Here is a 14548-nt window from a genome sequence, read left to right on the forward strand (position 1 = left end):
CAAGAGCAGAGAGGAGCGCAAGACTGCATGCCAGCGCCCGGCTCACCCACACTAGCGCCCGTCACTCTCCCCCTTTCGTTCAGTCCAGGGCTCTGCCCATGCAATGGTGCCCAGCTACAGGGTGTGTCCCACCTCAGTTAACCTAGGTAAGAAAATCCCTCACAGGCCAACCTGACCCAGATAAATTTGATTTAAGACCCCCTTCCAAGGTGATTCTATTTGTCAAGTCAACAGTTAAAACTAACCATCTTGGGGACATAAGTCCACTAGTGGCTTTACAAAGAGGAGGAAGAGAGACAGACAAGACGGATGCTCTCTCCAGATGCTGAACAGATGTAAGGACTGTGCTTTTTACTTCCCTGACTCCTGAGCAGCAAGCTGTAAGCCATCTGAACAATTAATTCCTCCCCCTTCTCTTCCTCCCGCTACTCCTCCTCTCCGTTCCTTCCCCCCTTCCCCTCCTACCTCTCCTCTTCTTTCTCCCTTTCCTCCCTCCTTCTCTTCTCTTTGTTGAACTCACTACATAGCCCTGGCTGGCTTTTCGAACTTGCAGCAATCCTGCCTCGGCCTTTTGAGTGATAAGACTATAGGGTAAGCCACCACCCAACTCTACTCTTTATAAATCACTCACAGCCCTGAATTTTCTCTGGGCCACAGAAAACAGACTAAGACAAAGTCAGGGAGACACAGAGGTAGAGGCAGGTAGTTTGGTTGTCCAGGGAACAGTTGGGTGATGGAGATGGTGGTGTCATGCTGGAGAGTCATCAGGACCAACTCAAAGTGGAGTAGGCTCACAGAGTTGGAGAGGCTGGTCTCAGAGGCTGGGAGTAAAGGCAGAACATTGGCCAACAGCATCTGAAAGACAGATCCCATGCCTGTGGGCTCCAGTGGCTTGAACTCACGCAGTACACAGGAACAATGCAGGAAAATAGAGTCTGGCTTTGAAGGAAGTAATCTCCACCGGGGAAGAGCTGCCTATGGAAAGTCCCCAGAGTCACACAGGTATGGCATCCCCCACTCCAGCACATCCAGACTCCCAGTTCTAGTCTCCTCATGGCAAGCAATGCCAGAGTCACCGATGCCACGGGGACAATACTTTGCCAAGTGGAAATGAACAGGTCCCATCAAGTTGGGCAGCTTTTTTTTTTTTTTTTAAACCTGGGCCTGTTGATCTCCTGAAAGATATGGCTGAGGCAGGCACACATCTAAATAAGGAGAAAGGTGGGAGATGAAGTAGGGAGGAGGAGGAAAAGACAGGGAAGAAGGAAAAGAAAGAGGAAGAGAGAAGGAAGGAGGAAGTAGAGGACGAGGGAGGAAGGAGGGAGAGGAGGAGGGAGAAAGAGGAGAGAAATGAGGGGGAGGAGGAAGAAGGGGGAGAGGAGGGAGGAAGAAAGGAGAGGAGAAAGAGAAGAGAGGAAGGAGAGGAGGGAGAGGAGGGAGAGGAGGGAGAGGAGGGAGAGGAGGGAGAGGAGGGAGAGGAGGGAGAGGAGGGAGAGGAGGGAGAGGAGGGAGAGGAGGGAGAGGAGGGAGAGGAGGGAGAGGAGGGAGAGGAGGGAGAGGAGGGAGAGGAGGGAGAGGAGGGAGAGGAGGGAGAGGAGGGAGAGGAGGGAGAGGAGGAAGCAGTGTTGAAAAGCAATTTGCACTAAACTTGTATCTGCGAGCGAACGCAAGACAACGTTTGATTCTTTCATACTCCTTCGGAGAATAAAGCGGTGTGAATGGTGTTGAACATGTGTTTCCTCAAAAATAAAAACATGGAGAAGTAAAATCAGATGCAAGCCTTACAAGAGCTAATTCTTAAGTGCTCCCAGTTGAGTTTGTTGCTCCTCGGGGACCTCGAGGGAGGAAGCAGGGAGTGAGCTGGCAGATATCAACTCCAGGAAGCCTCTGGCCCAAGACTGCGGAGGCAAAGCAATTGCTGCCTCTGCCCGGGGGAGACGAAGAAGCCTCTTGCACATGGGAGCCAAACACCCACCACACCACATTCAAGGTGAAGCCAGGGAGGGCTCAGAGGAACAGCAGAGGGGAACTGGGACCTCCAACAGCCTACAGAGCAGAGGCTGTGTCATGAAGGTGGCTTGAGGATACAAATGACATGGAAAAGGAAGGCCACAGCTGGGGAAGAAGCCACCTTGGAAGAAGCACAGAGAGGTTCTCACGATAGGAATGGCAATGACGGTATTTAGGGCAGGGAGCTGGGGGCGCCGGAGAGAAGCCCATAGAAAGGAGCCTCATTCTGGAAGTCACACGATAGACACTGTACCATGCTGCTTCTTGCTTGCTTTATTCCGGAGGGTCTGAGAGTGAGGGCCAGGACCCCTAGGGACAACAGAGCACCTAGGTCTGGGCTGCATGTGATGGTCAGTTTTCCAGCCCATAAAGTTTCTGCTAAATTAACTGTTCTTCCCTGACCCGCCTTTGGATTTCTATTCTAATAAAAGGAGAAGCAACAGATACTTCATAGCACTTTCCCGGGTCCCTCTTTCTCCCACCAACAGCTACTCTGCCTTCAATGGCTACCTGGGCACCTGGCAACGGACATGGCCCCATCCACCTGCAAAAGCCTACAGGTCACCTGAGTGGGACATTGGGTTCCATACATGGATTTTATTTGCATGACTACTGTAACGAAGAACCACATGGTGAGGTGGCTTATACATCAGAAATGTTCTTTGTGCCTCTGGAGTGGTGAAGTTCCAGATCAGGGTGTCAGCAGGGCTGGTTCCTTCTGCTGTCTCTCTCCTGGCTTATAGGCAGCTGTCTCCTCCCTCGGCGTGTGTGTGTGTGTGTGTCTGAATTAATCTCTTCTTGTTATAAGGACACAGTCATGTTGGATTAGGGCCCACCCTAGTGGCCTCAATTAAAATTAATTACCCCTTTAATGTCCGTGTCTCCAAACACAGAAGCCCTTTGCAGTATTGGGGGTTAAGACTCTAACATGTGAATTTGAGGTGATGTAATTGAGTCTGTGACAGGACGCAGAGAGTGGTGCTCATGGCTGGATCGTGCGTGGGAATGAGAGGCTCTACTTCCCATGCTGAGTATGGAGAGTCCCTCCTTCAAGCCCCACTGAATGGTGGTCTGGTCATCGGGGCTCAAAGTTGGCAGCTTTCACCATGCCCTCCCAGGTTGCGTCTACTCCACTCCTTTACTGACATAGCCAGCTGTGTCCTGTCACCCTATGTAGGAAGTGGTCCAGGAGCCCCAGAAGAAGCAGCCAGACTGTTGTCATAACTCCCTTCTGCCTTTCTCATCGGACACTGGGGCTCCTGGAGGGAGGTGGGGCACCTTTAATTTTGATGACAGTGCTCCACCTGGGTCCTCAGGTTCAGCTATGGTAACAAGGAACAGAGGAAGGAGAGGTGGTCAGGAGAGCCAGCTGTTCCACAGAAAGGAAGCGGAAGTCACCTCATCTAGCTGTGTAGGGCTCTACAGGCTTCCAGCATTTCTAGACCATGAACGAGGAAGGAAACTTCATATCCTACATGAACAATACAGCAAACCCAGAGTGCCTGGTAACTTCCGAAGTAACTAGCAAAGATGAGGCCTGGAGTTTTTCTGTGGTAGAGTCTGGCTAGCTGGCTCCCTTCCTGCTGTCACTCCAGGTTTGGTCCTCTTGCTGTGCATGTCAACCTCAGCCCTGATATCAGGAAGGTAGGGTGTTGGGGGGAGGGGAGGCTGAGAAGAGCACAGCCTGGAATCCAGGGTGATGGTACCTTTGGATACACTGACGGCCTCCAGAATTGAGGTAGAAAGATGGTGTAATTGAACCACTGAAGTGTGCTCTTGAGTCTCATCTGAGGAGACTCCACCCTAAGAGAGCTGTCCACAGAGCCAAGGCAGGCTAGCTGCTTGGTCTCCTTCTAGATGTTGGGGGGCAGGGGGAGGCATGTATGTGAGTGTGGAGTTCTCCACATCTGTATAGAGGAAGAGGAAGACACTCTCCCCAGGAAGGAGAGCATCTAAGGTCACAGTGACTGCTAATAGTTAGGTGACACTCAGTTAGGACACTCAGTTCAGCTAACCCCAGCCAGTCTGGGAGGGTTCCCCGGGAGGGATACAATATTGGGATGATTGGGAGAGAAATTCTTACTAGGAGCTGGGAGAAGCTGGGGTAGGGGATAGTCCCTGGATTGCTTTGGAGGGCCTCTGGTGGGTGGTGAGCCATCTTCATTCAGAACAGGAAGACAGGAGACAGACTCCTCAAGTCACCATGTGACCTTCTCCAGGGGCCTAAGTCTCAGAGACACGGCATTTAAAACATTCAAGAGGGCTGGGCTATGTCAAGTTCTGAGAATGCCAGGCATTAGCATGCATGATGGGAAGCTTCTAGAAGACTCCTATTAGACAAGGAAGTGCCTTGCTCTGAGGACATGAAACTAAAAAGGGAAGTGTTAGGGGATGTAGAACGGAAATGGAAAAAAACAGGAGTGGAGATAGCAACAGGAATGCTGTTACGTGGAAATAGCCTAACAAAATACCTTCCCTTTGGGGCTGGAGAGATGGCTCAGTGGCTAAGAGCACTGACTGCTTTAACAGAGGTCCTGAGTTCGACTCCCAGCAAGCACATGGAGGGTCATAACCATCATAATGGGATCTGATACTCTCCTCTGTTGTGTCTAAAGACAGCTACAGTGTAAAATAAATAAAAATAAGTAAATCTTAAAAAAAAACCCTTACTTTCTATAATATAATTAACATATAATTAATAAATTAGAAGTAGAAGATGGAGCTTCAGAGCTTGGGGATGGAGGTGTCAAGAAGCAAGAAGGTGATGAGGGGGCGTGTCCAGGCTTCCCGGAGGGGGAGGGGCCAGGATGGGGTATAGAGAGAGGATGGGCAGGTGGTGCGGAGTGTGGAGGACTGGCGAATGGCTACTTTCCTTTTCCTTTGTGTTTTTTTTTTTTCAAACTTCACATCACTCCAGAACTGCTCTGGGGAAAGGTAAAGGGGTCATTTCATCACTTTATATATCCAAATGGTGTTTGCGGGTCCATAGACAGGACCCCCAAAATGGGAAGTGAGCCTTTCTACCAGGGCTCAAAAGCTACCCAGTCCGCACTGGACATTATGGGCCCTCATCCATCAGCAGAAGGTCAAAAGTGAACCAGGTTCCCTGATGACAAGTCGCCCAAAGGTGCAACACAGTATCTCAAGAATTAAACTCTCAACACCCAGGACCCAGCCTCCCTCCCGGAAGCCTCAGCGGCGCAGCCCTACCTCCCCAGGCTATTTCCATGGTATTTCAAATGGCAAAGACAATTGGATGTCAGAGCTGGTTTGGGTCTGCGGATCAGACCAGGGATTTTCATGGAATTCCCTATGCGGGAGCCTCCAGGCTCAAGGAAAATTTCCCCAGTGGCAGCGCTCCCTTCCCAACATGCTCCTCGCCTCCCCAGCCTGCCTCTGTTATTGGATCCAGCATGATTGTCTCCCGGGCCCCTAATGGAATTTTATCAGGGATCTCTGTAACTGGATTGCTTATTTGCAGCCTGCGCCGCCAGCGGTCCCAGATAAAGAATGCGGAGTCTGCGCTGTGCGTCAGAAACCCAGCCCTGTCGCCATCCATCATTCTGTCAAACATCACTGCAGACAGCCGCTTCAAGCCCCATCAGGCCGGGGATTTTCTGCACAAGAATAACAAAACAGCCCCAGTTGGAGGGGCCTCTGTCCCACCCTATGCCTTCCTTACAGGTGAATGAATTCAGTCCCACCCCCTGTGTGTCTCCCTCTTCATTTCTTTGGAGTCTGGAGCTACTCAAAAACCTTCCTATAGTTCTAGAAGCCTCTCAGTATCACTGTGGATTTACAAAACCCTAAGCAGGTAGAATACAGATGTAGGATAACAGTTCTTTGCATGTAGAAATCATAAGTAAAATACATCTGTCTACCTGCTCCATTGATCGTGAGAGGAAGGTCATGTCATTATTTTCTGATTGGCAGATGGGCTGAGTTGGGCTCAGAGAGGTTGAATGACATCTCCAGGGTTTTATTTTGTTTGTGTGTTTGTGTTTGTGTGTGTATATTATATGTAAACCTGTCCTGTGTGTATACTTGTGTGTATACTTATTTTTTCTTAATATTATTTTTTGCATTTAAATTTTAATTTTTATTAGTGTTTTTAACTGAAATAAAATTACCTCATTGCCCCCTCACTCTTCTCCTTCCAACTCCTTCCAACTCCTCTCCCTCAAACCCTCCCCACATCTCCCTACTCTTAATTTGATAGCTGCCTTTTCTTTATTTTGGCTTCATGCATAAATATGTATATCTGTACATGGTTGCATAAACAAGACCAGAACAATGGCAATATCAATAAACATGTTAACATGGAAGGGGGAAAATTTCACAGACTCCTGCCCCGAGACAGAGAACCACAGGTAACTTAATGGCTGCCTAAGCAGAATTAACCTTTCCCAAAGATCATCCTCCTTACTGGTTGTCCAGTGCAGAATGGCCAGCTCTGAAACCGTGTATGCACTGAGGACTGAGCAGGTTGTGTGTCTATATCTTTGTCCACCTTACTTTTAAAGACAGGCTCTCTCACTGAACGTAGAATTTACTAATTCAGCTAGACTTACCAGCCAGTGAGGCCCGGTGATCCTCCTGTCTCTGCTTTCCCAGTTCTGGGGCTACAGGTATGCCACTACACCTGGCTTTTCCCCTGAGTTCTGGGAATCTGAATTCAGGTCCTCGTGGCAGTTTACAGTCTGACTGTTCTTTTGATTCCAGATCACAAACTCTTTCTCTTCAAGTTCATTCTTCCCCTGACTCCTCTCTCTTCAGCTTGCTCCTTCTTGGCTGTCTCCCTGCATGGAGTGTGAGGCTCTGCGACTCTGTCACTGCCCTTGCTTGTCTGCAGAAGGACACTGGTTGTCATTGGTCTGCCCTCCTCCTCTCTGGATCACACCAGCTGTGATCAGTGAGTGTAGCTCCCCAGGGGATGCTGGCAGGGACACTGACCCATCTTTGGTCTGATAAGTTCAGGAGCTCAAGCCAGCCTAGGTCCCTTCTCTGTGATAATGAGTCCAGGAGCCCAGTGCATCCATCAACCCTGCCCAAGATGCAGAGATCTGAGACCTGACACACCAGGACACAGCTGTCTAACTTTACCAAAGCCGTCTGAGAACACACGGCTGTCTCCATGGCAATCCTTCAGATGTAGTGATGGGAGAGCTGGGGCCTGCTTTGCTTATCCCATTGTAATAAAAACAGTTTCCACACCCATTGGTACTGTGAACCCCAAAAGGGAGTAGGAGAAAAGTTGGGGGGATTTCCCTGAAACCTTGGTTGATGAGCATAGGGCATCCGGGAAGGAGAGCAGTAGACACATCCATCTCCATCTTCAGATATGGACCACAGGAATGGAAGAGGATGTAACAGAATGGCTCCTGAAAGGTAAGTGTACCTCCGTCCCTAGAACCTGTGCATCTTGCTTTACATGGTTTACATAAAAAGATGTTGCAGGTGTGGTGCCTTAGTTTCATTTCTGTGCGGTGATAAAGTGCCCAGACAAAAAGCAGCTTTGGGGAGAAACAGATTCATTCCATCCTACAGCCCATTATTACAGAGGGGAATTCAAGGCAGGAACCTCAGACACTGAGTCACATCCACAGTCAAGGGCAAAAGGAAACCAATATGCACATGCTCGTTGGCTTGCTTGGGCTCAGCTTGATTTCTCTTTCACAGTGTCCAGAGACCCTGCCTAAGGAATGGTGCCTCACACAGTGAGCAGAGTTTCCCTACATCAATTAACTTAATTCAGGCAGTTCCATACAGACACACCAACAGGCCAAGCCAATACGGACAACCTCTCACTGAGACTCTTTTTCTGGGTAATTCTTGATTGAATCAAGTTGATAATTAAAGCCAACCATCACATGGGATTAAAATGGGGAGACTCTCTTTGGCTTTTCTGAGCAGAACTTAAATGAATTCAAGAGAGAAAGAGGCAGAGAGAAGACTGCCAACCTGAGACAGTAGAGATGAATACCATGAGCTGACAGAAGCAGAGACAAAAACTAAGTAACACCAATAGCTACTCAGAGACCAGGGAAAGCTAAGAAGAGCCCCAAGAGGGTGAAACAGACAGATGCCCCGAGGAGGACATAGGGGAGGCAGTGAATGGAGCTCTCCTCCTGGAACCAGCACTAAAGAAGGCGACACTGGCTAGGGAAAGAAGTGAGTGAAGGGGTTGGTCTGGAGGACATTGAGGGAGGTTTCCAGAGCTCTGCTGGAATACAGAGAGTGGGGTAGAGGGGAAGAACAGCCAGGTCACAGGAACAGAGTAGAACCCAGGGAGTCTGATGACTGTAAAAAAAAAAAAAAAAAGACACAAAAGACACAAGAAGACACAGAGACCCAAGGAAGGGTGTCTTGTGGAAACAGAAGCAGGATGTCTTCTCTCATATTCAGAATCTAGATTTTATTTTTTTAAAGAAAGACAGATGAAAGTGGAGGTGGACCACTGAGAGAAAAGAGGAGGAACAAGAGGCTACAAAGGGGCATGTAAGACTATGATCAAAGCCCATGATATTCATGTATGAAAATTCCACAGTAAACCCTATCCTTTTTTTGTAGAATGAATATACACTAATAACCATTAAGAGACAGAGGCAGAGGTTACACTCATAAGGTAAAGAATATTAAGGACAGCCAGAAGAGAGGAAGGAACAAGGAAGGTCTGCCTGCAGCCCCCACCCCTCCAGAGGACGTACAACCCTGCAGAACCTTGATTTTAGATTGTAACCTCAAATCTATGGGAGAATCCATGTCCTAGTTTTAGCCACCAGCTTACGGTTCTTGTCCTTGGCCATCCAGGATGGCTGATCTAATAGGTTCTCTTGGGGTTATTCGGGGCCTCATGTTACAATATAAAGCCCAGATAAGCCCTTCCCTCTATAAGTTGCCTTGGTCATGGTGTTTTATCACAGCCGTAGAAATTACCCAAAGTAATTACTATAAGGCTTCACTGCTACACTTAGCAGTAGCAACTGGGAGTGGCTAGGGTGCAGCTCCTACCTCTCAGGGGCTTTGAGATGAAGTAGCATACAGGGGCCTATGAGATACGCTGCTGAGAGGTCCTCCAGAGAGCTAGCTATAGGAACCTGCAGCTGGAGGTGCAGTGGGGACCAGAGACACTCACCAGCATGCAGGCTGCAAAATGGAAACTTCTAGTTTCTTTGGGAAGTCAGTTATGTCAAATGATGTTTTGCTGGGGCACACAGGTGAAAGGATGTTTTGTTACAGCAGACGCGTAAAAGGGCGCGTGATGAAGGAATATAAATATGACCCCTCAGACAGTGGGAGCTCGAACATTGGTTTGTTTTGCTCTGCCTCACTATTCTTCTCGAACAACACACATGTATTGGTTCGCTTTACCTTGTGGTGCTGAGCCCCGCTTGGGGTGACACCATAAGGAGAAGATAGCCAGAGAACTTCTTGTGAGGTTCCTGCAGCTTCTTGCCACTTCCCCAGCCTTGGGCCAGTTGGTGAGCCTTGCTGTTTCTTCTGGATTGAACTGCCCTTGCTGGTTTGTATGTGGTGTCTGCAGAGAGGACTGGACTGCAGCTGTTGGTTCTTGTGTGGTGTTCACTATTGCACTGAACTGCTGATATCCTGACAACCAAGATTGGACTCCCCCACCCAAAGAACAATGTCTAAATAGCTCTACTTCCCCCTGTGTCCTAATAACTTTTCTTTTCCACTACCTCTGGTGAGTGGAGGGCTACAGGAGAGGTTAAACCCTTATTAGAGTGGGTTGGAAAAAAATTCGTGCCTACAGGAAAGACTAGATAAGGTTGAGCCACTCCTGGTAAGATAAAAATGCCGAGAATTCAGGGTTGACTCCAAAGAAGTGTCATGAATCTGGAAGAAGCAAAACAGAACAACTTTCCAAGGGAGAGGCCGATACATGAATGAATGAATGAATGAATGAATGACCTAGACAGAACAGTGGCCCAGTCTTATGGAAAGACAATACAAGCTATTACAATTGTTCTTGCTTATTCATAAGACCCTATTTCTGAAGACATTGTACACTGAAGACAGGACACAGAAAAATCCAGGAAGTGGACTGGAAGTTTCCTCTATGATGGGTAATGTTCACAGTGACAGAATTGCTACCTAGCCTGCTGAAGGAGAAAAGCCATCAGCATTACCCAGGTGTGGACCCTGCATACCTATCAGGCAAGACATATCCCCAGACACAGTAGTGGCCCGACTCTTTGTGGAATAACTAACTGCTTTGTGCTTGGATTTGAAGCCACTCTATGGGAAGAAATACATACCTGAAATTGTAACCACAGTAAAACGAACAAACAAACAAACAAAAAAACCATGGTTGGGGAGGTCTTAAGTCCTAGAGGGTAAACTATTCCTGCTGTCTTGCTGAATTACCATGAGAGAGTGCTACAATATTCTGTCTTCTGCGTCTAACATGGCCATTGAAGTTATGAACAGCAGCAGTGGCTACCTGCATGAGAGCTGCAAGCACAACAGGTGGGAGGGAGATAAAAGTAAGAGAGAGAGAGATGTAGGGGTAACTATGATCCCAGTACAATGTACATATGTATGAAATTATAAAAGAAAAATGAAAAGGGGAATAAAATGCATAAAATCACCTTGTACTCCTGGAACTGTGCTCTATCCCGGGATCTAAACCGCAAGGCCCAGATATAAACAAACCAGCAAAGCTGAATGACTCCTGAAGAGTTAATTCCCAGCATGCAACTAAATAAATAAATAAAAATAAATAACTCAAAAATATCTCCAGGCATCACAGTGCACACAATTAATTAACAAATGAATTGCACAGGCTAAAATTGTATGGGGTTCAGAGGACAAAGAGAGCACCCAGGGCTTTAGTTGTTAGAGATGGGTTTGCTGAGCAATAAGATTAGACCCGGGTTTCTAAGAAGGAGGGGCAGACGCTGTATAGGGAAGGGTGTGGGCGGGAGATGGTCAGGTCTACTCAGCAAGTGCCTTTATCTGCTGAGCCATCCTGCCAGACCCAAATAGAAGCCCTTTAAAAAACAACGGGGAGGTTATGGATCTAAAACTATATCTCAAAGCTACCCCACTGTGAGGATGGATTAGGGGGCTGGAGAGAAGGAAGGGGCAGGATCTTGGGAGATCATTGCAGGGAAAGGTGATGGACGGTATGCATATAAAGGTGCCAGCATGCTGAGAATTTCTGGAGAGACTGAAGCCTGCAGACGGAGAGGAGGGGAATCTCAGCTTGTCTCTACCAGATGCTAGGGAGCTCAACCCCTACCCCTGTCCACTTAGCAGGACCCACTCTGTTTCCTTTGTTCTTATCTCCTCTGTGTGCGTGAAGGGTTGCCTCCAACATGGTAACAACAGGGTTGGGGCCTGAGGTAGTTTGAATAAAATATCCCCCATAGTCTTGGACATTTGAATACTTGGTCCCCACTTGGTGGTGCAGTTTGGGTAGATTTAAGAGGTGTGGCCTTGCTGGAGGGAGTATGTCACTGGGGTGCAGCTTTGAAGACTCAAAAGCCCACATCAACCCCAGTTCTCTCTGTTTCCTGCTTTCCCTTTTGAGATGCCGTCTCTCAGCTGTGTCTGCACTCATGTCTGCTTCCACAGTTCCCTGCCATATTAGACTTTTATCCCTCTGGAACCAGAAGCCCAAATAAATCCTTCCTTTTGTAAGTTGCCTTGGTCATGGTGTTTTTCCCATGTAGAAATTACCCAAAATAATCACTACAAGGCTTCACTGCTAGGCTTAGCAGTAGCAACTGGGAGTGGCCAGCGTGCAGCTCCTACCTCTCAGAGGCTTTGGGATAAGGGAGCATCTTTTTAACTCCTCAGGGGACCCTCAGAGGTCCAGCTTCCTGCCCTTTGTCACCCACAATTCCTTCTGCAATCAGTGCACTGAAGTGGGAAGGAACGGAAGAGAATATTCACCTGCTTTTTGTCTCCCAAGCTCAGCGCCATTGGCTCTCGCCCACAGTTCAATTTTGCAATCTCTCCTCTGGTGCACTTTAATATTTATAGTTGCGTGGACAGAATATGGAGTGTGGGAATTTGTCAGTCTTGGGAATAAAGGCTTTAGAGAGCTGTCATCCACCTGAGGCTTACTAATCTACAATGGCCAGGGCCATTTCTGCCCTATCTCCAACTCCAAAGTCCATGGAGGCTGTCTGTTGGGTCACCTCCGGACCCCTGCATTTATTAGCTAACTTCTGTTTTTGTGATAAAATGCCCAACAAAAACAACTTAAGGAAGGAAAGAAGGGAGGGAGGGAAGGAGGGAGGGAGGGAGTGAAGGAGGGAGGGAGGGAGGAAGGGGAGGGGGGAGAAAGGAAGGAAGGAAGGAAGGAAGGAAGGAAGGAAGGAAGGAAGGAAGGAAGGAAGGATGGATTTGTTTGGGCTTACAGTTTGGAGAGCTACAGTCCATTATGATGAGGGTGGCGTGGCCCTGAAGGTAATTCTAGCCATGGCAACAGGAGTGCATGGCAGCTGGGCACATTAAGTGTACAGTCAGGAAGCTGAGGAAGGAGAATTCTAGTAATCTGCAAGTTTTCTCCTTTTTATTTACCTGAGGACCCCAGGCTATGGGATGATGCTGTTTGCTTTCTGAGTAGTTCTCCCTACCTCAAGTAATTGCCCTCCCAGATACACCCAGGGGTGTGTCTTCTCAGTTATTCTAAACCCTGTCAAGTTCAGCTTGAGAGATGGCTCAGTGATTAAGAGCCTCCCGTAGCTGTTGGATACTTGATATGGGGCTTGTGTGAGCTTAGGGACAAATGGACTTCAATTTGCATTTGATTTTACTGGCCACTCAGGGCATAGGAGACAGGTGATACAGGAAGATGGGGTGGAGCCCCACCTTCTAGCTGGTACCAGAGAATCTTTCTTTTAGTCTCTGGACCCTCCTGTGGGAAGTGAACCCTCCCCAGGATGACAACAGATAGCAAACATACTTGCATACAGACCATGAAAAGCTGACTGAGGGGCTGTGAGGTAGCTCGCAGGCGAGATGCTGCCCGAGCAGTATGAAGACTCAGGTTGGATCTCCAGCACTCATAAAAAGCCAGGCGTGCCGGTACACACGTGTAACCCCAGGCCTGGGGAAGTGCAGCCAGGCAGATCCCCGCGGTTCTCTGGTCAGCTGGCCTAGTTAAATCAGCAAGCACGGGGCCAATAAAAAAAAAAAAAACCTGTTTCAAAAATAAATAAATAAAGGTAAGGTGGCTAGCTCTTGAGGAATGACATTCAGAGTTGGCTTTTGGTGAGATACATGTATGCACATTACCGTACACATGAACACCACCCCACCTCATATGTGTGTGTGCATGTGTGTGTGTACACATGTGCACACATACAGTACTCTGAGTCGTAACACTATAGCACATCTGAGAAGCTAAATTTCTAAGGAGATGTCCAGTTGTTTTGGAAGGAGGCCTCTAGTCCACAGCCTTCCCTCTGTAATGGGCACTAAGTAGTCTCCCTTCTTTCCCAAGAAGACTAATAGCCTCCTTCCTTCTCTTCACTTCTTCCATTTGCCCACACCATTGTCTCCCAGATTATCTCTCTACCCTTCTCAAGGAAGAGAAGTGCCAAGCCCTTAACCCTGTCCTCCAGAGGCCTTGGCCAGGCTACCCAGATGGAAGAAGAGCCCCAGGCCTGACCCAGCTCAGACTTGCAACATCAGCTCAGCTACTTAATAACGAATCAGCTCTGTGCCAGACAGAATCCCATAGGATGTGGGGCCTGATTCTATTCCTGGTTGCAGGAGAGTGCCCAGAGGAGAGCCATGGAGCCTTCCACTGGAAAACTGATTGACAGCAGCTTAGGCGTGGCCATCAACTCCAGAAATTTCTGGCCCAGTCGGAGATAGAGACCCAAAAGCCAAGATAGAAGACTCAAAGGTTTCCCTTCACACCACAACTGCAGCCTCAGAGGCTACGTGGTAGGTGCTATATCTACTCCCCTAGGACATGAGGAGACTGAGGCATCCAGAGACTGAGCATCTCCACGGCTGTACAGTAGAGCCTAGAGCCCAACCCATAGGGCCCGGGCACACAGGCTGCCCACTTCCCTGATGTATGGCATCAGGCGTCCCCACCTTGCCTGTTTAATCAAGGTCCTAAGCATGGCAGTGTTACCTGCTGCTGAAAGGATGGAGGAAGGTCTAAGAATAGATAAGATATATGACTTGTGTCCCTCAATTATTGTGTGCTTAGGCATGTGGGTAAGGTGCTTCCCCCAGGCAGGGTGCTAGTGGACCCCCACCACCCACACCAGGAGTAGTAGATGCACCTCCATTGATTTACCCAATGCCTTCTCGAGTCCAGGACTGGCAGGTTGATGATCATGGCTGCCCTCTGCTTAGGGAGCAGTAAATCTCCCCTTAGAGCAGTGGTTCTCAACCTCCCTGAAGCTCCAACCCTTTAATACTGTTCCTCATGCTGTGCTGACCCCCAATCTTAAAAATGGGTTTATTGCCACTTCATAACTGTCATTTTGCTACTCTTATGAATCGTAATGTAAATATCTGTGGGGTTTTTTTCCCCTGATGG

The sequence above is a fragment of the Arvicanthis niloticus genome, chromosome 6 (assembly GCF_011762505.2).
Source record: "Arvicanthis niloticus isolate mArvNil1 chromosome 6, mArvNil1.pat.X, whole genome shotgun sequence".
In the NCBI taxonomy this organism is placed as follows: Eukaryota; Metazoa; Chordata; class Mammalia; order Rodentia; family Muridae; genus Arvicanthis; species Arvicanthis niloticus.